We start from the raw sequence: 25,022 nt of genomic DNA on the forward strand, positions 1-25,022 counted from the left end.
GTGGGGCACAGAGTGAAATTACATAATTTATTTCCTTGTTTTTGTCTGATGTCCCCCCATTAGAACTCAAGCTTCATGAAGGTAGAGAATTTGTCCTATCTATAATTTTATCCTCTGTGCTTAGAATGTTATTTGACACATAGTAGGTATGCCATAAATATTTGATCAATGAATAAATGGCAGGCACTTAATCAGTCCTATGCTGATGAATATCAATAACCTCAGATATGCAGATGACACCACCCCTATGGCAGAAAGGGAAGAGGAACTCAAAAGCCTCTTAATGAAAGTGAAAGTGGAGAGTGAAAAAGTTGGCTTAAAGCTCAACATTCAGAAAACGAAGATCATGGCATCTGGTCCCATCACTTCATGGGAAATAGATGGGGAAACAGTGGAAACAATGTCAGACTTTATTTTGGGGGGCTCCAAAATCACTGCAGATGGTTACTGCAGCCATGAAATTAAAAGACGCTTACTCCTTGGAAGGAAAGTTATGACCAACCTAGATAGCGTATTCAAAAGCAGAGACATTACTTTGCCAGCAAAGGTTTGTCTAGTCAAGGCTATGGTTTTTCCTGTGGTCATGTATGGATGTGAGAGTTGGACTGTGAAGAAGGCTGAGTGCCGTAGAATTGATGCTTTTGAACTGTGGTGTTGGAGAAGACTCTTGCAAATCCCTTGGACTGCAAGGAGATCCAACCAGTCCATGCTGAAGGAGATCAGCCCTGGGATTTCTTTGGAAGCAATGATGCTAAAGCTGAAACTCCAGTATTTTGGCCACCTCATGCCAAGAGTTGACTCATTGGAAAAGACTCTGATTCTGGGAGGGATTGGGGGCAAAAGGAGAAGGGGATGACAGAGGATGAGACGGCTGGATAGCATCACTGACTCAATGGACACGAGTCTGAGTGAACCCCGGGAGTTGGTGATGGACAGAGAGGCCTGGCGTGCTGCGATTCATGGGGTCGCAAAGAGTCGGACACTACTGAGCGACTGATCTGATCTGATCTGATGCTGATGAATAGATTAACTGCTTATTAGTAAATACACAAAAATTATAGGAACATTATGAAGTTCTTAGTCATTCGTGCAACAAACAGTTCGAGTTTCTCATGTGCACCTGGCATCATCGCTCCTGGGACAGTGTCCAGCACCTGGTGCTGTTGTTGTTTAGTTGCTCTGTCATGTCTGAGTCTTCGTGACCCATGGACTATAGCCCACCAGGCTCTTCCATCCATGGGATTTCCCAGGCAAGAATCCTGGAATGGGTTGCCATTCCCTTCTCCAGGGGATCTTCCTGGCCCAGGGTTCAAACCCACATCTCCCGCACTGGCAAGAAGGTTCTTTACCACTGAGCCACCAGGGAAGCCCCTAGCACATACGAGGTATCCGTTAAGGACTTGGTAAGTGAATGAGCAAATTAGTATTCCAGCATACTCATAGATGTTTATTTACTAAAGGTATTGGTTTACTAGAGCTGCCATAGCAAGGTACCACAAAATGGAGAGGCAGAAATTCTTGTCTCACAGCTCTAGAGGCTAAATACCCAAGATCAAAGTGTCAGTAGAATTGGTTCCTTCCAAGAGCTTTAAAGAAGTATCTGTTCCATAGTTCTCCCAACCTTCTGATGGTTGCTGGCCATCTTTGGTGTTCCTCAGCTTATGGAAGCATCACACTAATCTCTGCCTTCATTTTCACCTAGCGTTCTCCTCATGTGTTTGTCTGTGTCCAAATTCCCCCTTTTAAAAGGATGCCAGTCTTATTGGATAGTAATCCACCCTACTTCAAGATTGCCTCATCTTTATCAGTCATATCTGCAATGACCCTATTCTCAAATACGGTCACATTCTGTGGTTCCAGGGGCTAGTATTTCAACATAATAATTTGAGGAGGACACCATTCAACCCATAACACTAAAACAGCAGAGATCTTTAAAGTTACACTCTATTTTGAAAACATCAATTTCTCAAAATAGCATCTAGTTTTATAATTCTATATGGAAATAGATGTGATATTAATACAGCATTTACTATATTACACAAAAACATGTATGTTTACAGGGAGGAAACTGAAGAAAGTTCTAGAAGCTTAAATGTACAGAACTTATCTCGCTAAAGCATATATGACCAGACAATGGGTTACATGGGGAAGACTGTTAGGAGATTTTGAAGAGATTTGTGTATGAATTCAAAGCATTTGGATTTTATTTTACACATATCAAGAAACCAACTCAGAAGTCAAAACTTATTGAACTGTAGAAAGGTATTAAAAGAAAAGGTGAATTTTATTGTATGCAAATTATTTATCAATGGACCTGACTTTAAAAAGAAAGAAAGAAAGCAACAAGGTTGGAAAATGGATCTTGCAGCTGCTGCTGCGACTCTGTGCGACCCCATAGATGGCAGCCCACCAGGCTCCCCCGTCCCTGGGATTCTCCAGGCAAAATGGATCTTAGGAGCTAGCAATCAGAGGTTTTTGGAGACCTTGGTCATTTAATTGGCAACACAGGTAGACAAACCAGATTTTACTGTGTTGAGGAATGAATCGGTTTAGGAAGCTTAAAAGTGGTTCAAAGGAAGGAAAGACTGTGTCCACGGAAGATGATCTGTTGTTTGTTAGTTTGTTGTGATTGTTATTGTTTGTTTCACATGTGGGCAACTGAAGCATGTTGGCATGCAGTAGGAAAATGGAAAATGCAGAAGATAGAAGGAGTAAATGATACAGTAAGATCCTGAAGGAGATAATTAATGCTAGGCAAAAAAGTATCTGAGATGTCAGGGATGGGTTCCGACAGAGGTAGCGTGATAGGACTGACATTTGATAGCTCTGTCTTCTGTTTGAAAAGAAGGCAAGGTTAATACAGTAGCTGAGAATAAAGGGTAGGAGGTAAGTTGCAAGCAGTTAATTACATGATAAAAGGAAACTGGGGACTGAAAAAGGAAACTGACTAAGAAAAGATGAAAGAACTGTAAAGTAGCTCCAAAACCCCAGCTCAGGTTGGAAACCAGAACTCTGAAAGGGCACCAGGCGATCCAGTTTTGTGATTTTCCCTCAGCTTTGCTCAGCAGCCTGGGAGTTGAGGCAAACATACATGAATGGGTTCGTATGGCCTCAAGAACTAGTGAGGAACAATTGAAAGTCATAGAGGAAGAAACTGATGGCGGATGTCTTAAAAGCTAACCATGAGGGCCCAGACTGGTAGAGAAGAAATTGAAGATTAATAGTCTAGGAGAAAAGAGAGAAAAATGAAAGTCAAAAGTCATGGTGAAAAGGTGTTTATTTTCTGGGGCTGTATATATCCCAAGAAGGAAGTCTGCCCCTACCACATGTATCTTTTGCCACTGTCCCAAAGAAACCACAGAAAACAGGCTGAACACTTTGGAGGGTATAGACTGGACTTAGAAACATAGCCTGGAAGTAAGAGTTTCATTCTCAACTTTGCCAATAACTGTCATTATCACAGAAGGCTGACCCTTAGGAAAAGAATGTACTTGTATATATTAAAGTGGAAGAAAAAGGAATCTTCCATGAGACAATGGTGAAAATTGGCAAGGGACAAATATTTTTCGTTTTTGTCTCAGATTCCAAAAGTATACTGATGTTTTCCTCAACACATGCTCTCTTTTTTCTTATTTTAAGATTCTCTATTTATTCTGTAAGAGAGTCTCCAGAGCTGGCACCCTTCTTTTGGCACTCATTCCTGCTTTCTGGGTTTCCTCTTTCTTCTCGCTTCCTCTTGTCTCTGGCCATTGAATATTGTCATAGTCCCAGCATCCTCCCCCACCCAGTGACCAAATAAAGGATTCCCATAAACTCTGTGTTGAAATTTTTTTCCAAGAAGGCAAGGCTCAAAATGATGGTGCTTGGTTAGAAAATACATTTAGCTACCTCACAGCTGACACCATCCCACTAATCCTTCATTCTCTGTGCATTCAGATGAACCTGAGCATCTCTCTGTAGTATTCATAAGGAGACCCCTGGTCCTGTGGGCCCTGCCTCCATATGTCAGAGTGGCAGAGTAACCAACCATGTTATTCACTGTGAGATACCATGCTCTAGTTATCCTTTATTTGCTTGAATGACTGTAATGAACATAATAGACAGGGTTTAGTAGTTCCCTAAACCCAACAAGAATTCCTAAATTCCTTCCCTTGGTAATTTGAGGGGAATTTCAATAGACAACTCTAAAGCCCCTTTCTCTTTACAGATATAAATCCTTATAAAATTCCATTTTTTCCTTATTTTTTTATGCTCAAGATTCTCTTATAGCTCTTTCCAGTGATGCTAAAAAAACCAGCTGGTCTGAAGATTAATATGACCAGACATACCATGAATTTTTTAAATCTCAAAAGTCCCAGTTTCTAGTTCTTGGTCAATCAAATATAGGTTGTATTTTCTTGTGTATATAAAAATGTTCAGTGTGTTATCATAAGTCTCCTCTCATTTTTGGGGGGAGGGATCTCACTGTTGCCTAAAATTTTCTTAAATGCTTCTTTGTTAGAAATAGAGGAAAACCTGAAGAATGGAGGGAGAAGTATGACGTGATAGAAAGAGAAAGCACTCTAAGGAAGAAGGGAAGTCATTGAGGAGATGAAAAGAACAGTATTTCCCTTTTCCCTAGTCCCCTCAGAGCACTTTTATGGTTGGTTTTGATATTTCTCTCACCTAATGCCCCCAGATGATCTCTTTCTAGCAATGTGCTCTACAAATATATATATATATATTTTTTCTCTTACATATATATATATTTCTCACATATATATATTTTTTCTTTCATTGCCAGTGAATATCTCCTCCTGCTCTAGCTGCTTCACATCCTCTCCAGCTGACTCCAGGGACTTGGACCCAAGGCTACTAGTCCCACTTTCCCTTGGCCCAGGCTGGCATGGAGAGTGTTAATGGCTGATGTAAATCTGAAAAGAACTTAGGCAATAATTTGGTTTTACTTTATTAACATTCAAAATATAAACAGATAAACTGCATGTTGAATTCATTAATTCATCCTCCTCTGTTTAAAAAGATGAGAACTGCATTTTTAAGAAAGGGATTGATTGGTGTCATGTACGTATTCATTCACTCCTGTTTATACAAGATAGTAAGAATATTAACATGGAGGCAGAACAATGGCACTTATAATTCTATCGCCACTGTTTATGTGAGAAGAAAGTATCTGAAAAGAAACAGGGAGAGAATGTTTGCTGCTCTGTACATACATTAAACGCTTGTGTTTTTGTATATAAGGCATTTGAGGAGGAAAATTTAACATGTTGAGAAGGAATTCATGTTCTCCATACCATGTTCACTGTAACTGACCTAAGATAGCTAAGTTCAGAAAAGACTAAAACATAACGGCAGGGTACCTCCTTACAAGGAGCAAGGGACCAGAGATGTGTGCTCCATTAAATCCTTCCAGAGGCTGAGTTTATTTAAAGTTATAATCCTCTGTTGGGGTCTGAAGTGTTCTCCCCAGAGAGTAGTGAGTGTTGTGTCTGAGAGACCATTGACTCATAATTTGCCTGAAACTCAAAATATATATCTCAGGAGTGGAGACCCCATCAATTGTTCAAAAAAAAAAAAGAAAAGAGAAGAATGCTGTTTTAAATAAGATGGTAAGGATCCATTTCAAACAAATAGTACTGGGGAGACATATATGATTTTTCTTGACGGTTTGAAAAAGACAAGGTAGTTGATGGTGAGGAAGGAGTTTCTTACCTAAGTTGAAATGAACTGAATTGATAATATAGGCCACAAAGGGTCAGATTATTGATAAGGGCTTAATGGATGTCGGGGTTTCCTTGGGTGGCGCTAGTGGTAAAGAACCCACCTGCCAAAGCAGGAGACAGAAGAGACCCAGGTTCCATCCCTGGATCAGGAAGATCCCCTGGAGAAGGGCATGGCAACCCACTCCAGTATTCTTGCCTAGAGAATCCTGTGGACAGAGGAGCCTGACAGGCTACAGTTCATAGGATCTCAAAGAGTCGGACACAACTGAAGCGACTTAGGACATGCGAGTTCTTCCCTGTAGCTCAGATGGTAAAGAATCTGCCAGCAATGCAGGAGACCCAGATTCAATCCCTGGATCGGGAAGATCCTCTGGAAAATGGAATGGCAATCCACTCCAGTTTTGCCTGGAGAATCCCATGGACGGAGGAGCCTGGCGGGCTACAGTCCATGGGGTTGCAAAGAGTCAGACATGACTGAGCAACTAACACTACTACAACTGCTGTTGCTGCTGCTGCTGGATGTCCCAGGGCAATTGAAAAGAGTGAATAAGGAACAGGAAGTTGTTATAGGCAGATGGTTATGTTTAGGATAACTTACAAGAGTGAGCAAGTAACCTATCAGTAATATTGGAGACATAAAAACTGTAAAGTGTACATTACAGTAGAGGTCCTCGAGAGCTGCAATGGAGTCTAATCGGCAGAGTAATTAATAGTAGACTATGGAAAAACTTCTGTTAAATTAGTGAATGAAAGCATGCCTCCATATCGACAGTGCTTTGCATGTTCTCCCGTATCTAACTAATTCTCAAGGAAGGTCCAGACACTGTGTTAGGCTCAGTTAAAAACACAGGTATCTCTCCAATGGGAAACCTGAATTTTATCAAAAACATAGAGTCACTAATTCTAATTGGTTTATTCATTTCAATCCTAACTCACATTTCTATTCTTGTTCCACTTAGGTAAACATATTTTATTGCAGTTGGACCAATGTTGCATGCAAGTGATGAGAAATGAGATTAGAGAAGTAGTGAGGGATTGGACCCCATAGACCTAAGTCCTTTAGAATCCCAAGAATCAATGATGGGCAGGAATCTTTGAAATCAAATGAAGCAGTTCCAGTCAAAGACTGGAGGCACTGATATAAGAGCTTGATTTGGGCTATAAATCAAATATACAATTTCCAACCAGTGTAAATAAAAACATTGTTCATCCAGCACCTGTTTTGCCTATTAACCCAGTTTTACCAACCTAACAGTCTCAGTTGGCAACCACACCTATAAGACACTTAGGAAGAAGCATTCAATTGTTTTAGAACTTTCATAAGGTTTTTAGTTCAAGAGCATAGGATTTAAGACAGTCTTAAACATGAATTTTAAATATTAGATGATTTTCCCTTGTATTGACTGATCACCGTGCTAAGAATTACAGAATTCCTGGACATTAAATAGTGTGTGCATAAACCGTTCTGCAGAGGAAGGAGAGGTTAAAAGTTCACACAAGATGTGCAAGTTCTCCCACCAAGCCCTACCAAAATGAGCCAATCTGCCACACTTACATTTAAGAATGCAAGAAATATCATGGTTTGCCTAAAATGGGACATTCACAAAAGGTCATTTTCTTGTCCTTTTATGTATAAATTGCTAAAACTTTGAAGCTATAACTAGTATTACTGAGGGGAATTGCTGAGAATTTTTCTTATCACATACGAGAGATGACAGACTTAAAATCTGATGGCTCTTTTGATAGCTTCTGAAAGAACTAGAACTTGTCTGGCTCCATTTGTCTGGCCAAGATGTATTTCTATGATTTATCCATGGAGTTTTTAGCAGAACCTTACACTTACTGTCTAAATTAATGATATTCTCTTCTTTTGCCATAACAAAAATCACGCTACACTATATACATTATGTTAAAGATTTTTTATTTTAGCATGTGGACATATTCTGTAGAAGCTTTTTCAGTTTCATCATGTTGACAAGCTGATTCCATTAAATCACCCACCATCATCATGTTCACTTTTTTCTTTTCTTTTTTGAAAAGTTAGAAAACAGCGATCATCTCAGAGTTTTCAAGACATTCACTTTGGCAAAAATAAATCTGGAAAAACATGAGCCTATTCCTTGAAATGGAAAAAGGATGGGTTGTGTCATTCTTCTCATTGGCCCTTCTTTTTAAGTTGTTAAAGATGAGGAAGGAGGCTATGGGTCTTTTTTTTTTTTTTTTCCCTAGTAAAAGGAGATTTAAAAATTTTTTTCTGGATATAGCTCAAACTTCTCTACCTCAGTATTTATTATGTATTATTTGTTATTTAAAAATAGAAACTTCAGTAAGTTGGATGAATATCATGAAAGATTTCATTCAAGCATTTTTGATCATTTCTGCACTACTGATAAAAAGTTATTTGATAATGTTTTAGGGTCCCACTGCTGTTTTGAATTAGAGCAGACATATCCTAGCTCTCCCAACACCATGTTTTCCTCACTGAGAAAAAAAAAATCATCTGATCACGCTACTGCTGGGTCATTTAAAACACTGAGTGGATGTGTGAGATGAGGGAGGGGTAACCCTCAGGATGGGGTTAATTAGCTCCGTGGGCTTGTGGATGGGTCACTTCCTCAGGATCTATTCATGCAGGAGGAACCAGGCATATACAGAATTATAAAATTAAAAGAAAGCCATGAACCCTCATACTCTGGGCATAAACTGATTGCCTTTGGAGATGAGAAATACTCGCTGCCTTTTGTGCATGGGTATTTTGGGCTTCATTGGTCAGAGACAAATGGACTTCCCTTAAATGTCTGGTGCAGGTCAGACACTGAAAATATATCTACAGTTTGAGAAGGCTCTGGCAAATCTGGTGTTTTTTGAAATTTACCTCTGCTGACTCTTTTTAAAGTCATATCTTGCTCAGTGTCTTGTAACGTGTCTTATTTTCTAGGTGTTATCTTGGAAACAACATAATTTCTTCCTGAAAGTATGAGTGAATCCTTTCTATTTTCATAATTGTGTTTCATAGGCTTCCACTGGTCCCTGCCTGCTGAGATCAGCTCAGCCAGGGTTTGGCCTGAAGGATTCTGCTAGGCTGTTTACAATCTAATCCTTTCATGAAGTGAAAGGTGAAATAGCAGACAAAAAAACATCCTCAATTCCTAGGCCATTAATAGGTGAATACAAGTATTCAGGTATTTATAAGTAAATTTCACCCACTGGAAAGATACTGTGAAAAAGTCTACTTGAGCACATACTCCAAAGAGCCAGGAATGAATGGCAATTAACTAGGAGGAAATCACTAACGAAGAACATGTTTGTAGTGTCAGAGGAAACCGTTTATGTTTCCTTATGTTTCTACCTAAATTACTCGGACATCAGTAGGAACACTTCATAGAGTGTATAGACTCTCCCCAGATGTTTATAACTTTCAATCAGAAATATATATATATATATATTCAGTTCAGTTTAGTTGCTCAGTCGTGTCCAACTCTTTGTGACCCCATGGACTGCAGCACACCAGGCCTCCCTGTCCATCACCATCTCCCAGAGTTTACCCAGACTTATGTCTATTGAGTCAGTGATGCCATCCAGCCATCTCATCCTCTGTCATCCCCTTCTCCTCCCACCTTCAATCTATAAATATATATATAATATATATATGATATATGCATATGTATGAATATATCTTTATTTGCAATTGAACCATAGGAAACTTTGTTTCTTGAGATAGGAAATCAGGTGACCCCCTTGGGCAATAAAGCTGCAAAGTCTGTAGTTCAGAGAGTCTACCATGACCCCTACCGCTTACCACCATCACCACCACCACCACCACCACCACACACACACAAACACAGAATCACCAAATACCTTCCTCATGACCTTAGAAAAACCTGAATTTGGATCTTGTAGAGATAGTTTAAAATGCCAGTTCCCCTAAGAAGAAGTATTAAAGCATTTCAATTGATAACTTTTCAGATAACTGAGAGCAGGTTACAGTTGGGGAGGATGGAGAACCAACTGTATCCCCAAAGAGGCAGTCCCGATCACATTTGTTTCTTTTTCTTCACCTGCCTAATGATAGGAATGTGGATGTGAAACCAGAAAGGGATGGACTGAGGGAACCAGGAGTAAGTTTTATGAATTCTAACATTATTATCAGCTTTTTGAACCATAGCCTTTCAAACTCCAGTTGCTGGTTAGCTTGACACCTTTACTGTTCAACTCATTCTTCACATTCAAAACAGCATAAGGAGTGAATCAGCCATAATGATATGATAGGTTATCAAAGTCAGCTCTATGCTGGCTTTATTTTCTGAACTGATATTGAACAAAATGTTTCTATTGAAAGGTCTTAGGCCTCTTTCCTCCCAGCTCCTGATCACAGCAATAACCAACCTCCAGAAGTCATTAGTGGAGACAAGAACAATATTCTCCAAGAAGTCAGCTATGAAGAAATTGTCATAATTTATCTCTGATTTGTGTCCTTATGAAAATAATGGTTTGAATTGATCTCTTTTTTTAACCAGATCTTTACAAGTAACACTGGGACTGATTTTTTTTCCCCTGACGAAAGTTGAATAACACTCAAAGGCTTTAAGTAGCCAAAGTCCATCTTTAGAAATAGCTTTTCTCTATAATGTACTGCCAATTTCTTATGTGTGTGTATTTTGACCTTCCTGATACCTCTGCTATGGGCTGCCTGTTGATTGGTACATGTTAGTGCTTTGCTTATAAGAGTTGGGCAATAGTTCAGCGATCCAACCCAAATCTGGGCCATAGATAGAGAGGGCTCATCTTCTGTTTAAGAAATGTGGCAAACTACATGAAATGGATTTGGTTCAGACAAGGTCTTTGGAACTGCTCATCTAATCTTGTGTGCTTGTATGGAATGGACACTTCTGCTGAGCTTCAAAGCTGAAAGGTAAATAGATAAGAAAGCCAGTAATTTGCCACCTCTGTTAGAGCTCTCCCTGAGTCTGTCATTAGATATACATTCTTAATCATATGGAGCCCATTTTGGCCATTTAAAAGTATTTGCTCACCAATTCTCCTGATGTCTTTGAAGATAGTCCTGGGAATAATAACAGAGAAATCGTATATATTTTTTGGTCTTTTTTCTAACTTTTAAAAAAATTGGGTATTGAATTTATATGCATATTCATAACAGGTTTATTAAATATTCAGCTAAAATGTCTTGGACATGAAAGAATTAATTATTAGAATGTTTCACTCTAGCTAATCATTATGTTAAAAACCATAGTAGATTCAAGTATATGTTTGCTCAATTCTGTTTGAGTAATTAATATACACTTGGCAAATTGAATCTACATACAAGTAGTCTATACACTATTTTGAATTTAGTTACAGACTTCTTGTGTCACACTGTCCTCTTCAAACCATAGAATGTATTTTATTCAACTGTGTTGTAATTCTATACAATTCAGGGAATCAGCATGTTATAGGATTTTGTAGTAATATAAAGCAAAACGAGACTAGAGAAGCTATTGAATTCACCCTCCTGACTGGAGATAGAGCTGCTTTTATTCCATCCAAAACAGACGAGGATCTTTCCTATTTTAAATAACCGTGAAGATAGAAATTTCATAACAGCTCTTAGCAATCTATTTGATTATTTACCACTTGTACATTTAAGATGTTCATCCTAAAGTCTTAAATTCTTCACTGGACAGTTTAATATCATTTTGCCCTAGGACACAAATTCCTATCATTATCCTCTTTACAGCCCTTCTTATAGTCAGAAAACTATGAAGATATACCTCAGCTCTTTCTTTTGTACGTGATATTATTCCAGTTTTTTTAAACATTTACTTTTGTTTTTATAGCTCTTTCTGTACATGAATGGAAAAGGGCAGTATTTTTAAAAGGTCTGCCATACATGATGCCCCTGAGAAAGGCACTGCATGTTTTAATTTCACTGTGCTGATGTGGAAATAGCCACAGCTTTTTCATTATATGCTGATGGACAGAGCATTTGTGTTCATTTAACCTTGAGGTTGAAACTTGTTCCCAAAAAAGTAACTGACTCATAGCATTGGCTAGACCCAAGAATAAAGAGCATCAGTTTTCCTAATCTTAAAGGCTCATCTTGCCCCCACTCTGAAAACGCACTAAAATTAACTTTTCCTTGACCTTTTCTGCTGCTATTCCTTTACTGATTTAACAACTTTTTTCTATCATCTTTGTCTCCTAAAATAAATAGACAGCGTTTATTCAACAAACATTGGAGGGTCCTGCTGTGTTTAGGACACTGTGCTAGGCTTGGGAGGTTCTAGTGTGAACTGTTAGCAAAGGCTCAGGGGCAGAGGTGTCCTGGGCATGTTCAGGGAGAGCAAATAGTCTGTCACAGTGTGTAAGGAAGCAGTGGTGGGGGAAAACAAGAGAGGTGGACTGGGGCTAGATCCAGATCATGAAAGATCTTGGATTTCTCTTAAACAAATAGTTGGTGGTAACAAGGACAGAAGTACCATTTTCCAATCTGTATTACGGAAAGCTCTTATCAAGTCTTTAAAACACAGACTGTGCCCACATTGTCCTCTTGGTTTAGTATCTAACAGACCATCGGGTAAAAGTACCTGCTTCATTTATGTCTTTTTATATAAATTCTGTGTCATAATTTTTCCCTTTGTATTAAAAAATTCAAGGAAACCATTTGAGTAAAGACAGCCTTCTGTTCACACTGATCTGGATGGTTCTTCCTCCTGCTGTGCCCATATTTATTCCAAAGCCCTCTGTACACTAACATGTTACTTTCTGTGTTTATATATACCAAGGAGTCTGGAGAAGAGTTTGTCCTATAATAGGCACAACTTTCTGTATCAAATGGCATTAATGATGGGCTGTGAGCAGCATTACGACCAAGTGTTTCTACTTGATTGGGCCACATGATAACAATGCCAGATCTTTACAGCATCTCCTGTTTGCATGCATGCTAAGTTACTTCAGTTATGTCCGACCCTTTGAGACCCTATGGACTATATAGCCTGCCAGGCTCTTCTAACCATGGGGTTCTCCAGGCAAGAATACTGAAATGGGTTGCCTTGCCCTCCTTCAGGGGATCGACCCAGGGATTGAACCTGTATCTCTCACATCTCCTGCATTATCAGGCAGGTTCTTTACCCCTTAGTATCACTTGAGAAGCCCTTGCAGTGTCCCTTAAAGAATATTAATGTACTCTATAATAAAAGGTCCTGGTATACCAATCCATTTGGAATCTATAAAGCTATAACTTCAGGAGTTTGAAATATGGAAGGAAAAGTTGTTTGGAGTCAGATTGTAAAGAGCTCCTAAACTGTCATCATGCCATCGAGTTAGGTCTGTTTTAGGAGCTGTAAGAAATTGTCCTAAATATATTAAGCAAATGCAGTCCCTGACACTTCCTCCCACCCTGCTCTGCCACCCCTCCCAGCCCTACTGATTTTACTTCATTTCTAATTCCTCAGGCTTTCGATCTGTAAGAAGCAGGAACACTCAGGGGGATTAGTGTGGGATGGGGTGGAGTCTCAAGTTATATCTCAGCAATGTCTCAGGCTCAGAAGTGGCCCCAAATCTAACTGCTGAACTTGAGTTTTTTATTTTTTAATTAATTTTTTATTAAAGGATAGTCGCTTTACAGACTTTTGTTGTTTTCTGTCAAACCTCAACATGAATCAGCCATAGGTATACATAAATCCCCTCCCTTTTGAACCTCCCACTCATCTCCCTCCCCATCCCACCCCTCTAGGTTGATACAGATCCCCTATTTGAGTTTCCTGAGCCATACAGCAAATTCCTGTTGGCTATCTATTTTACATACGTAATGTAAGTTTCCATGTTACTCTTTTCATACATTTCACCCTCTCCTCCCCTCTCCCCATGTCCATAAGTCTGTTCCTATGTCTGTTTCTTCATTGCTGCCCTGTAAATAAATCCTTCAGTACCATTTTTCTAGATTCTGTATATATGCATCACTCAGTCGCTACATACACTGTCGTATATAGTCGCTCAGTCGTGTCCGACTCTGCGACCCCATGGACTGTGGACTATTTACGCTCAGTCGTATATAGTTGCTCAGTCATGTCCGACTCTTTGCGACCCCGTGGACTGTAGCCTACCAGGCTTCTCCGTCCCTGGGATTTTCCAGGCAAGAATACTGGAGTGGGTTACCATTTCCTTCTCCAGGGAATCATCTGGACCCAGGGATCGAACCTGGGTCTCCCACATTGGAGGCAGATGCTTTAACCTCTGAGCCACCAGGGAAGCCCATATATGCATTAGAATACGATATTTATCTTTCTCTTTCTGACTTACTTCACTCTGTATAATAGGTTCTAGGTTCATCCACCTCATTAGAACTGACTCAAATGTGTTCTTTTTTATGGCTGAGTAATATTCCATTGTGTATATGTACCACTTCTTTATCCATTTATCTGTCGAGGGACATCTAGGTTGCTTCCATGTACTAGCTATTGTAAATAGTGCTGCAATGAACAATGGGATACATGTGAGTTTTTTAGTTTTTAATATTTATGAATTTGGTTGCATTGGGTCTTAGTTGTGGCATGCAGAATCTTCATGGTGTCAGGGGGTTCTTCCGCTTTGTCACAAGGACTCTCCAGCTGTGGTGCACAGGCTTCAGTAGTTGTGGCACGTGGGCTCCAAGATATGTGGGCTTAGTAGCTGTGGCTCATGGGTTTAGCTGCTCTGCAGCATGTGGGAGTCTTAGTTCCTGACCAGGGATCCAGCCTGCCCCTACATTGGCAGGAAGATTCTTAACTACTGGGCCACCAGAGAAGCCCCTGAACTTTAGTTTTTGAATTCTCTCTTTTTACTGATCATTATTTCATCATCTAAATTTTGAAGGTAGGCATTATTCAGAATTATCATAGTATTTTAAGGAATGGTAAAGCATCACTATGATATTCCTATTGTCTTCTCAAGATGGTCTTGAAAAGCAGGCCCCCAAGATATGAATGACCATTTATGGCATTTATAGTCAGTCTCCTTAAGACCAAGAAACTTGCAGGAGACCCCAGAGTACCTAATGGGAAATTGAGCATGCTTTGTATGCACATCTGAATAACCCTTCCACCTGACTTTAACTTGTAAATCTTTTGCCAGGTAGAAAATAGAGAATTAAAAACCTCCAAATTCAGGGTGCATGAAATGTCATTAAATCTAGTATAAAATTTCTTGAATCTGTCAGATAAAGGAAATCATGTATCCAGAGTGAAGATGGAATATCAATTGACAGGAACCTATGAAGCTGGCACTTACTCTGAGAGACATATGAATCTAAAAATCCAATAATGCCTCTTCCTTTGAAAACACTTGAAGCCAGAAAGGTATTAGGAAAATCAATAAGGTAAAAAATCTTCATCCTACTGTTTGGAATGACTCCCACATAAGAATTAATTAACACAATACTTCTAGAACATGAAAAGAATGTTAAAATGTTATCTCTACCCATAGAAAACAAAGATATAAACCCACCTAAATATTAGAGAGAGTAGTTGGAAAAGAAAGATTGGAAGGATTAAAGGGATGTCTAAGAGGTCATTTCTGCCCTGTTGTCTCACCATTTACCCTATTCAGATAGAAGGATAAGTGTTGAACTTCAGTTCATCTGAATTCCTCAGCTCTGTCATCAATGCTGTGACACATTCTAATTTTCTGATTCATTTGTGATGAATAAGTTCTCTCTTTTCTATTCACAATGCTGAAAGTAACCAGTTTTTGTGAGTGAGTTATGATTATTTCCCATTTTTTTAATGTACTATTATTTTTCCTTAGCAAGTTTCTCTCACTCTTTACCAGCCAGTGTGAACCCCACTTGCAGAAAAGCCCTTGGACAGTACCATTGCCTAGCCTTGGAGTTAGTCAAGAGGAATGAGAGACTGGCCCCCTGGGCTCCTTTGTTAATCCAGCCAGTTACCTCAACTGGCAAGTGGCTCAGCTTCTGCCCATAAAATAGGTGTAATATTAACAACAGCTTTCCCTTACCACCATCCAATATGTAGAATCCAAATCAAGCCAAATATGTCTCCTTCCAAAGAAGAAGCCTGAACTAGCCTAACAAATTCCTGAATTAGTCCAGATGTCAAGGGCAAGCATAAAGAGAGGAATACCAAGAGGCACGGGAACTTAGGATTTATAAATATATAGACTTTGGAACAGTACAAACTCATTAAATCCAAGAAACTGTCTGATTTAAGGTGAGTTTTCTAATTTCTCAAATCTCATTTTTTCTCTGGTAAAGTAGAAAGGGAAAGGGAAAGGGAAGTCGCTCAGTCATGTCCGACTCTTCGCGACCCTGTGGACTGCAGTCCACCAGGCTCCTCCATCCGTGAGTTTTCCAGGCAAGAGTACTGGAGTGGGCTGCTAAGTAAAAATGACACTATATACTCTTGTAGTCAGGATTAAATAATATACTGTTAGAGCTGCTTTTTAAACTCTTCTAGGCAGGTGATCCTCAAGCTAAGGTGAGCATCCAGTATTTGGGGTGCCTGATGCCTGATGCTGGGAGGGATTGGGGGCAGGAGGAAAAGGGGATGACAGAGGATGAGATGGCTGGATGGCATCACTGACTCGATGGACATGAGTCTGAGTGAACTCCAGGAGTTGGTGATGGACAAGGAGGCCTGGCGTGCTGCGATTCATGGGGTTGTAAAGAGTCGAACACGACTGAGCGACTGAACTGAACTGAACTGATGCCTGAAACAGTGTGCCACAAATTAGGCTTTCAGTAAAGTCTCAGGCTTCATCCTAAAAATATGTACATATTCTGCTTTCTGCTCCTCAACAAATCCTTGTTTGTTTCACCAAACTGGAAGTTCCATGGGGACAAGAACAGGGTCTGTTCTTTTTGTATATAACTTTCAAGAAGTAATTATTGGATAAATGAGTACATGTACAAATAAGATTTTGAATTACTTAACCACAAGGACAACTGACTCTCTAAAGAGACAGCCACATCTTTATTATTTACTTTGTGGCTTTGCATACTCGTCAGACTGCTCCACTTCCCTGGGTCTGCCCGTATTCAAATTGAAGAACATTTACTTAGGATACCTGAAACCACAGAAGGTCTTCAGTGAATAGTACCTCTTATTATCATTCCTTTGCTCATTATTTCCTTTACCTTATTGTCCCTAAGGCTCTATGGCCTTTCTCATAAAGAAGTTGTCAAGGACTAGGAAAGTCAGAGTCTGGAAGTCCTGTGAAGGAGTCTGTGTGTCTCTAGTCACACATATTTACCCATGTAGTATGCTCCATTTTCATACATTTCATTTACTCCTGGCTTTAACTTTATAGCAACTTGTTAAATCATCCTAGAAGTGATGAGCAAGGGGACTGAAAGAACACTTTCTCCCCTCTCCCTTTAGGCCGAGGGTTACTAACCTGGAATTCTTAGAGGACCTCCTTGGAGTTTGGGAGATGCTTGAAACTTGTTATTTTTGAAGAATTTTAGGAAGAGAGATTTTCATAGGCATCTGCATCACCTTCAAAAGTTGGTAATCATTGCCCTGGAACATTACATACACAGAAATCAGAAGGACTAATCTTTCATTACAGTTAATAATACTTTTACTTCCATGGAGACTGATCAGTTCAGTTCAGTTCAGTCGCTCAGTCGTGTCCGACTCTTTGCGACCCCATGAATCACAGCACGCCAGGCCTCCCTGTCCATCACCAACTCCCAGAGTTCACTCAGACTTATGTCCATTGAGTCAGTGATGCCATCCAGCCATCTCATCCTCTGTCGTCCCCTTCTCCTCCTGCCCCCAATCCCTCCCAGCATCAGAGTCTTTTCCAATGAGTCAACTCTTCACATGAGGTGGCCAAAGTTCTGGAGTTTCAGCTTTAGCATCATTTCTTCCAAAGAAATCCCAGGGCTGATCTCCTTCAGAATGGACTGGTTGGATCTCCTTGCAGTCCAAGGGACTCCCAAGAGTCTTCTCCAACACCACAGTTCAGAAGCATCAATTCTTCGGCGCTCAGCCTTCTTCACAGTCCAACTCTCACATCCATACATGACCACAGGAAAAACCATAGCCTTGACTAGACGAACCTTTGTTGGCAAAGTAATGTCTCTGCTTTTGAATATGCTATCTAGGTTGGTCATAACTTTCCTTCCAAGGAGTAAAGCGTCTTTTAATTTCATGGCTGCAGTCACCATCTGCAGTGATTTTGGAGCCCAGAAAAATAAAGTCTGACACTGTTTCCACTGTTTCCCCATCTATTTCCCATGAAGTGATGGGACCGGATGCCATGATCTTCGTTTTCTGAATGTTGAGCTTTAAGCCAACTTTTTCACTCTCCACTTTCACTTTCATCAAGAGGCTTTTGAGTTCCTCTTCCCTTTCTGCCATAAGAGTGGTGTCATCTGCATATCTGAGGTTATTGATATTTCTCCCCACAATCTTGAATCCAGCTTGTGCTTCTTCCAGCCCAGAGTTTCTCATGATGTACTCTGCATAGAAGTTAAATAAGCAGGTACAATATACAGCCTTGACGTACTCCTTTTCCTATTTGGAACCAGTCTGTTGTTCCATGTCCAGTTCTAACTGTTGCTTCCTGACCTGCATACAGATTTCTCAAGAGGCAGGTCAGGTGGTCTGGTATTCCAATCTCTTTCAGAATTTTTCACAGTGTATTGTGATCCACACAGTCAAAGGCTTTGGCATAGTCAATAAAGCAGAAATAGATGTTTTTCTGGAACTCTCTTGCTTTTTTGATGATCCAGCAGATGTTGGCAATTTGATCTCTGGTTCCTCTGCATTTTCTAAAACCAGCTTGAACATCTGGAAGTTCACGGTTCACGTATTGCTGAAGCCTGGCTTGGAGAATTTTGAGCATTACTTTACTAGCGTGTGAGATGAATGCAATTGTGCGGTAGTTTTAGCATTCTTTGGCATTGCCTTTCTTTGGGATTGGAATAAAAACTGATCTTTTCCAGTCCTATGGCCACTGCTAAGTTTTCCAAATTTGCTGGCATATTGAGTGCAGCACTTTCACAGCATCATCTTTCAGGATTTGAAATAGCTCAACTGGAATTCCATCACCTCCACTAGCTTTGTTCGTAGTGATGCTTTCTAAGGCCCACTTGACTTCACATTCCAGGATGTCTGGCTCTAGATGAGTGATTACACCATCGTGATTATCTGGGTCGTGAAGATCTTTTTTGTACAGTTCTGTGTATTCTTATGGCACCCCACTCTAATACTCTTGCCTGGAAAATCCCATGGATGGAGAAGCCTGGTAGGCTGCAGTCCATGGGGTCACGAAGAGTCGGGCACAACTGAGCAACTTCACTTTCACTTTTCACTTTCATGCATTGGAGAAGGAAATGACAATCCTCTCCAGTATTCTTGCCTGGAGAATCCCAGGGACAGAGGAGCCTAGTGGGCTGCTGTCTGTGGGGTTGCACAAGAGTCGGACACAACTGAAGCGACTTAGCAGCAGCAGCAGTGTATTCTTGCCCCCTCTTCTTCATATCTTCTGTTTCTGTTAGGTCCATACCATTTCTGTCCTTTATCGAGCCCATCTTTTCAGGAAATGTTCCCTTGGTATCTCTAATTTTCTTGAAGAGATCTCTAGTCTTTCTCATTCTGTTGTTTTCCTCTATTTCTTTGCATTGATCACTGAGGAAGGCTTTCTTATTTCTTCTTTCTATTCTTTGGAACTCTGCATTCAGATGCTTATATCTTTCCCTTTTCTCCTTTGCTTTTCGCTTCTCTTCTTTTCACAGCTATTTGTAAGGCCTCCCTAGACAGCCGTTTTGCTTTTTTGCATTTCTTTTCCTTGGGGATGGTCTTGATCCCTGTCTCCTGTACAATGTTACGAACCTCATTCCGTAGTTTATCAGGCACTCTATCCATCAGATCTAGGCCCTTAAATCTATTTCTCACTTCCACTGTATAATCATAAGGGATTTGATTTAGGTCATACCTGAATGGTCTAGTGGTTTTCCCTACTTTCTTCAATTTAAGTCTGAATTTGGCAATAAGGAGTTCATGATCTGAGCCACAGTCAGCTCCTGGTCTTGTTTTTGTTGACTGTATAGAGCTTCTCCATCTTTGGCTGCAAAGAATATAGTCAATCTGATTTCGGTGTTGACCATCTAGTGATGTCCATGTGTAGAGTCTTCTATTGTGTTGTTGGAAGAGGGTGTTTGCTATGACCAGCGCATTTTCTTGGCAAAACTCTATTAGTCTTTGCCCTGCTTCATTCCGTATTCCAAGGCCAAATTTGCCTGTTACTCCAGGTGTTTCTTGACTTCCTACTTTTGCATTCCAGTCCCCTATAATGAAAAGACATCTTTTTGGGGTGTTAGTTCTAAAAGGTCTTGTAGGTCTTCATAGAACCTTTCAACTTCAGCTTCTTCAGCATTACTGGTTGGGGCATAGACTTGGATTACTGTGATATTGAATGGATTGCCTTGGAAACAAACAGAGATCATTCTGTCGTTTTTGAGATTGCATCCAAGTACTGCATTTCGGACTCTACTCAGATATCACAAAACTAAAGTCAGACTTAACCCCTCTCCCTCCCTCTATTCTTGCCTCCCCTACTGTTTTAAGGTCCTGATTCATTTGGCCTTTACAGTTCTTTACTCTTTGCTAGATATTTGTGCTTTGAACCCAGCATGCTTAATGCAAATGATTTTAATCTCGTGCAAAACCACTGTAGATAATTCTTTGCATTTCAGATGAAAACAATATACAGACATACAAAGTGAATATCACTTAGGCAGAAAGGGCACATATCAATAAAATAACAATTTGAGCTGAACAAAAATAAACCCATGCAGATTAATACATATTTTCAAAATTGCATAGCAGATTGTAATTCAATCAAGAAACAGGGGCCTTTTGACATTTATGAACGTTTATAAATTGTAGAAGAACTCTGAGATTAAATTTTTAGCCTTAATATTAAATTTGGGATAGATATTATTGATTTTCATTAATACATAAAGACAACAATTATATCCAATAAAATCTTTAATTTAACTTGGCTTTAATTTGTCTTAGACTGTGACATACACACTGTGAATTTTCTCTCCATCTTGGATTCCTGTCATTGACAGCCTGTGTGTCATTTGACATCCAGGAAAGATAGTTTTTCATTCCAGACCTTGGATATATTAGTCAATCTGGGTATAATTTACATCGATCTCTTTTGATCACATCAAAAATTTAATTTTGACTGATTAACTTTTATGAATAAATACTCCTTGAAATTTAGAAAGTTGTATGCTTAGATATAAGAACATAAATGCTGAGTATAGTTCAAAAAGAGCATAATTATTATTGAGACTTACTGGGTTTATAACATACAACAGAAAAATAAGCGAGCACACTGCACAGATTAACCACCAATCATATTTTTCTCTGTTTTTTCAAAGGTTGGGAAAGAAAGCAACCTCAAAAATATTGGGGGAGCCAGTGGGAAGGAAGGAAAGGAGAAAAGAAGAAAATAAGGAAGGAAAAATAGTTTAAAAGATGCACCAGTGTGATAGTCTAGGATCCCAGCTTGTAGATGGGACTAGAATGTAGCAAAACTTAGAGTTTTAAAGTCTTTGAAGCTAGTTGGTCTATATATATATATATATATATAGACACTCACATATATATTTCAAGTTTGTGTGTACTTTCAGTGAATCATACATAAGTTAATTATCTTGCTTAAAATTTTCATTAAGCTCATCAATTTTGTGAAACAATTTAAAATCACTGGAGACCCCCAACCTCTCTTTATGGTCCAAGCTGCAGATTTTCAATTTAACTCTTCTTGTCCAAAGAGGTAAACACCATCCTTCACTCCTGCATGTTCATGGAACAGGGTTTCACCTAGTCCACAAAAACAAAGATGTAGTTTTTGGAGGAATCTCTACAATGGTGCATTTGTCCAGAAAACTTGCTGAGAAGTGAAGCTCTAATTGCCAGTTTTCTGCTTTAGCCTTATTCTATGCTAATTTATTTAATCAGGTCTTTCTACGTGATCTTTTTTAATACAGTTTGTTTTGCATTTTTCTGGAGGCCTTATGTGAAGTGGCTAAAACTACAGTGTCAGAGACACAAAAATTCAACCAGCGTATTTTAAGTCCTTGACATATTTGAGTGGGGTGGGATAAGGAGACCTGCTTTGTCTTCTCAGCATCCTTGTTTGGTTTATTCTCTTGGATCTTCTGTTACTTCAGTTTTATTTCTCTGTAAGAAAAGCTATCAAAACAATAGTGAGCAGGCCAGCCCATTAATCGCTTATTTGACTTGTGTGTTGACGATTACAAAAGAAAATTGTCAGACTTGAAATACAGAATGAGACACTGTTAAGGTCAACTCCCCCCAAACTGAAGTTTGTGTTTTTTTTTCTCCTTTTACATTTATTTGTAATTGAAGGATAATTACTTTACAGTATTATATTGGTTTCTGCCTATGTTGATTCATGTTGATGTATAGCAGAAAACTGAAGTTTTTATTATTAGAAATGCATTTTAGGGGACAGATGCTTTTCTTTAAAATCCTTTTGTCAGAGGGCACATTCTTAGCCTGGTGCTATGCAGCAGACAAGGCAGTAACCACTGTCAGTTAATGACTGACAGCACATGGAGGTTTTGAATGTATCCAAAGCATTAAACATTCTAAATCTACCCTTCAAAGAAGCAAAGTCTATGAAAGTCTATCTTTGTCAAAATTAGCTAAGATTTGTCATGTACAACATAGTAAAGCTTTTACTTGTTCTCACTGTGCTACCCAATAGCTATTTAAGCAATGATAGAAACGGTCTGTCTATAAGGCAAGCCACCAGCCACAGGAGGCTATGGAGCACTAGGGATGTGACTAGTAGACCAAGGAACCAAACATTTACTTTTTTATTAAATTTTAAGTATTTTACATTTAAATAGGTATATATGGCTAGTGGCTACTATATTGAACAGCATAACTCTAGAAACTGTTTATATGATTCCGATCAAAATAAAGCTGACAAAGAAAGAGGTACCACCCCTTCTACATTGATCAGACAGCAAGAGGCCACATCTTTGGACATTTTATGAGTCCTGAATCTTGGGCTCCAGGTGACAAAATGGGCTCTTACTGCTCATGCTTTAGGAGCAACAAGTCCTGTCTAAACATAATTTGCTTTCCTTCTCTCCACAGTATCATTGGGTTTATTTTTAATTCCTTGTTTTGTCTTTGATTTTCAGTTCCTTGACCATCAGCCTGTGGCCTGCCCCTTCTCTCTGTGTAAGTAAAATGGTTTCTTTACTTTTCAAAAAAAACAAAAGTGCCTGATTTGGGAATTTTGAGTCTTTATTGGCATGTTTTCCAGTTGGCTTTGTTGTGGTTTCCAGCGCGTCTTAACTGTGTATTAGCTTCTTTCATGTTTGGAGTCGATGGTCTTGGTGATAGTAGTAGTTGCCATCATGACGGGGCTGAAAAGGCCAGCAGCCCAAGCCACTGGGCTTGTGTTATATAAAGACTGCCTTTGACTTGGCCACAGCTGCTCTTTGCAAAAGTCACTGCTCTTCTAGACTACAGCTTACATTCTTCAGTCAGATACCAGCAACAGTTGGGCTTTTGCTCTGCTGTCAATCAATGGGCAATTATTTATTCTTCAGTTATATACCCATCGCTAGGTTCAATAGCTTTTTACTTCAACTTCTAGATCAGAGGTTTCATTTTTTGTACAAAATTTCTAATATCCTTTTACAGGAAGTATAAGACTGAAGTATAAAACTTCAGTCATTTAGGCTGAAATCCTGTGAAATTGTAAAGTCCAGGAAAAAAAAGAGAGAAATCCAGGATTACATATGCTAGGAGGTTTATAGAAGGTACCATTCTCTTTTTAGAAAAGATGGAAAGTCATTTGGGGAAAAATAATAACTTGATTTCAGATGAAAAGACAGAATATTTATTATTTAAAGCCCAAATTAGGCTGCACTGAGTTGGTTTGGATAAATTTTACCTCGAGCTGCTTGAAAGAGATTCTGGGGCCCTGAACCCAGATAATCAAAGTCACTGTGTGAGACACTACCCAAGTGATGCTACAGGTAGTGGCAGTCACTCACGGGATAAATATTATCAGCGTCCTTCCAGCTGCTTCTCACTCTCTGGTGAACGCTGTCCCCTATTCACAACACTCTGTCTTACTTCACTGACGCCTTCACACTGCGAGGTTATTTCTTGTGTTGCAATCATTTGCACAGAAAGGGTGTTCCCATGGCTCTTTTGCTTGTGTGTGGCTTCCACTCACATTCCTAGAAGCGAGTTGCAAATATATTTAGGGGAGCAATATCCTCCAAAGGATGCTAAGGCTAAAGTCTAAAGTGACAGTTATTTGACAGAGAAAGGAGATTGATTAAACTCCCCAAAGACTGGTGCTGTGTGTAATGCATTTATACAGCAGGGGTGGGTCCTCTCTGCCCCTGACAAGTCTTGTTATTCCTCATTCTCGGTGTTGATAGAGTGGGTCTGTCAGTGCTTTGGAGGGTGTCGGCGTTCATGCTTGCAGTTACCACTTTAAGTCTCTGTGTCCCTACTCCAGTTACCTAGCACTGTGTATTTCTAGTCCTCTGACTGGCAAATCATTTTTGTTACAGTTCTTTTGTGTAAAAACAGTTCACATAATAGCTGTGTGTTAGACAAGGCATTAATCCTCACATCACCGGGGATGAGTCAGCACTGTGCACTCCTGCCCGCCCGGCTCAGCTATTATGACGTCAGCACTGGAGGGCAAGCTTCAGACACAAGCAGTGCAGGGGCCTGGAGACCTGGGTCATAGATTAGAAATCGAGGGGAGACCTTTGAGATAAAAAACATAATTGAAAGGCCGTGCCTGGCTCATAGGAAAATGTGAAACTGATTCGATTCTACATCAGCCATCAATCTGGCAGCTTCTAGAAAGATCCAAGTTTTAACCAGAAATGAGGCTGAGCAAGTGACCTGGAATAGACTGAGCGCCCATCCATGTACCCACTAACCTTTTCCCACCTCCCAGGCCAGGCTTCATGATTGCTTAGATTGTTTAAAATCCTGAGACTGCCTTTATTTCAAGGGTGACGGGGCCTGTGACAGTTCTGCTGACCTCATGTGCCCACAGACACAGCTGATGGCTCCAGAGGTGGTGCCCCAGGAGCCCATCAGAAGGAGAAGAAAAGTTCCCTGGGGTCAGGTGAAAACATTATCCCTTAGCGCTTCTAGCTCCTAATGCCACTGAATGGCCTCCTCCAGGCAGGTACAACATTCTGCCTGTTCGAATTTTTTCTCCTTGGCACTGCCTTTAGTCCAAAGTCCCAGTCTGGATTTT

At 39.8% G+C, this 25,022-nt stretch overlaps 1 protein-coding gene across 46 annotated transcripts in view; it reads left to right on the plus strand.

Annotated features, from left to right (window-relative positions):
• Positions 1 to 25,022, plus strand: part of ZBTB20 (zinc finger and BTB domain containing 20) — an 847,908-nt gene that overhangs the window by 641,636 nt on the left and 181,250 nt on the right. For all 46 annotated transcript variants that reach the window (XM_086405119.1, XM_086405065.1, XM_086405264.1 and 43 more), the window contains one exon: positions 22,921 to 22,960. The gene's annotated coding sequence lies outside the window, so the exon portion shown is untranslated. The remainder of the gene's footprint in view (positions 1 to 22,920; positions 22,961 to 25,022) is intronic.

The sequence above is a fragment of the Bos grunniens genome, chromosome 1 (genome assembly GCF_055505025.1).
Source record: "Bos grunniens cultivar Pamir isolate PY7600 chromosome 1, Bosgru_T2T1.0, whole genome shotgun sequence".
In the NCBI taxonomy this organism is placed as follows: domain Eukaryota; kingdom Metazoa; phylum Chordata; class Mammalia; order Artiodactyla; family Bovidae; genus Bos; species Bos grunniens.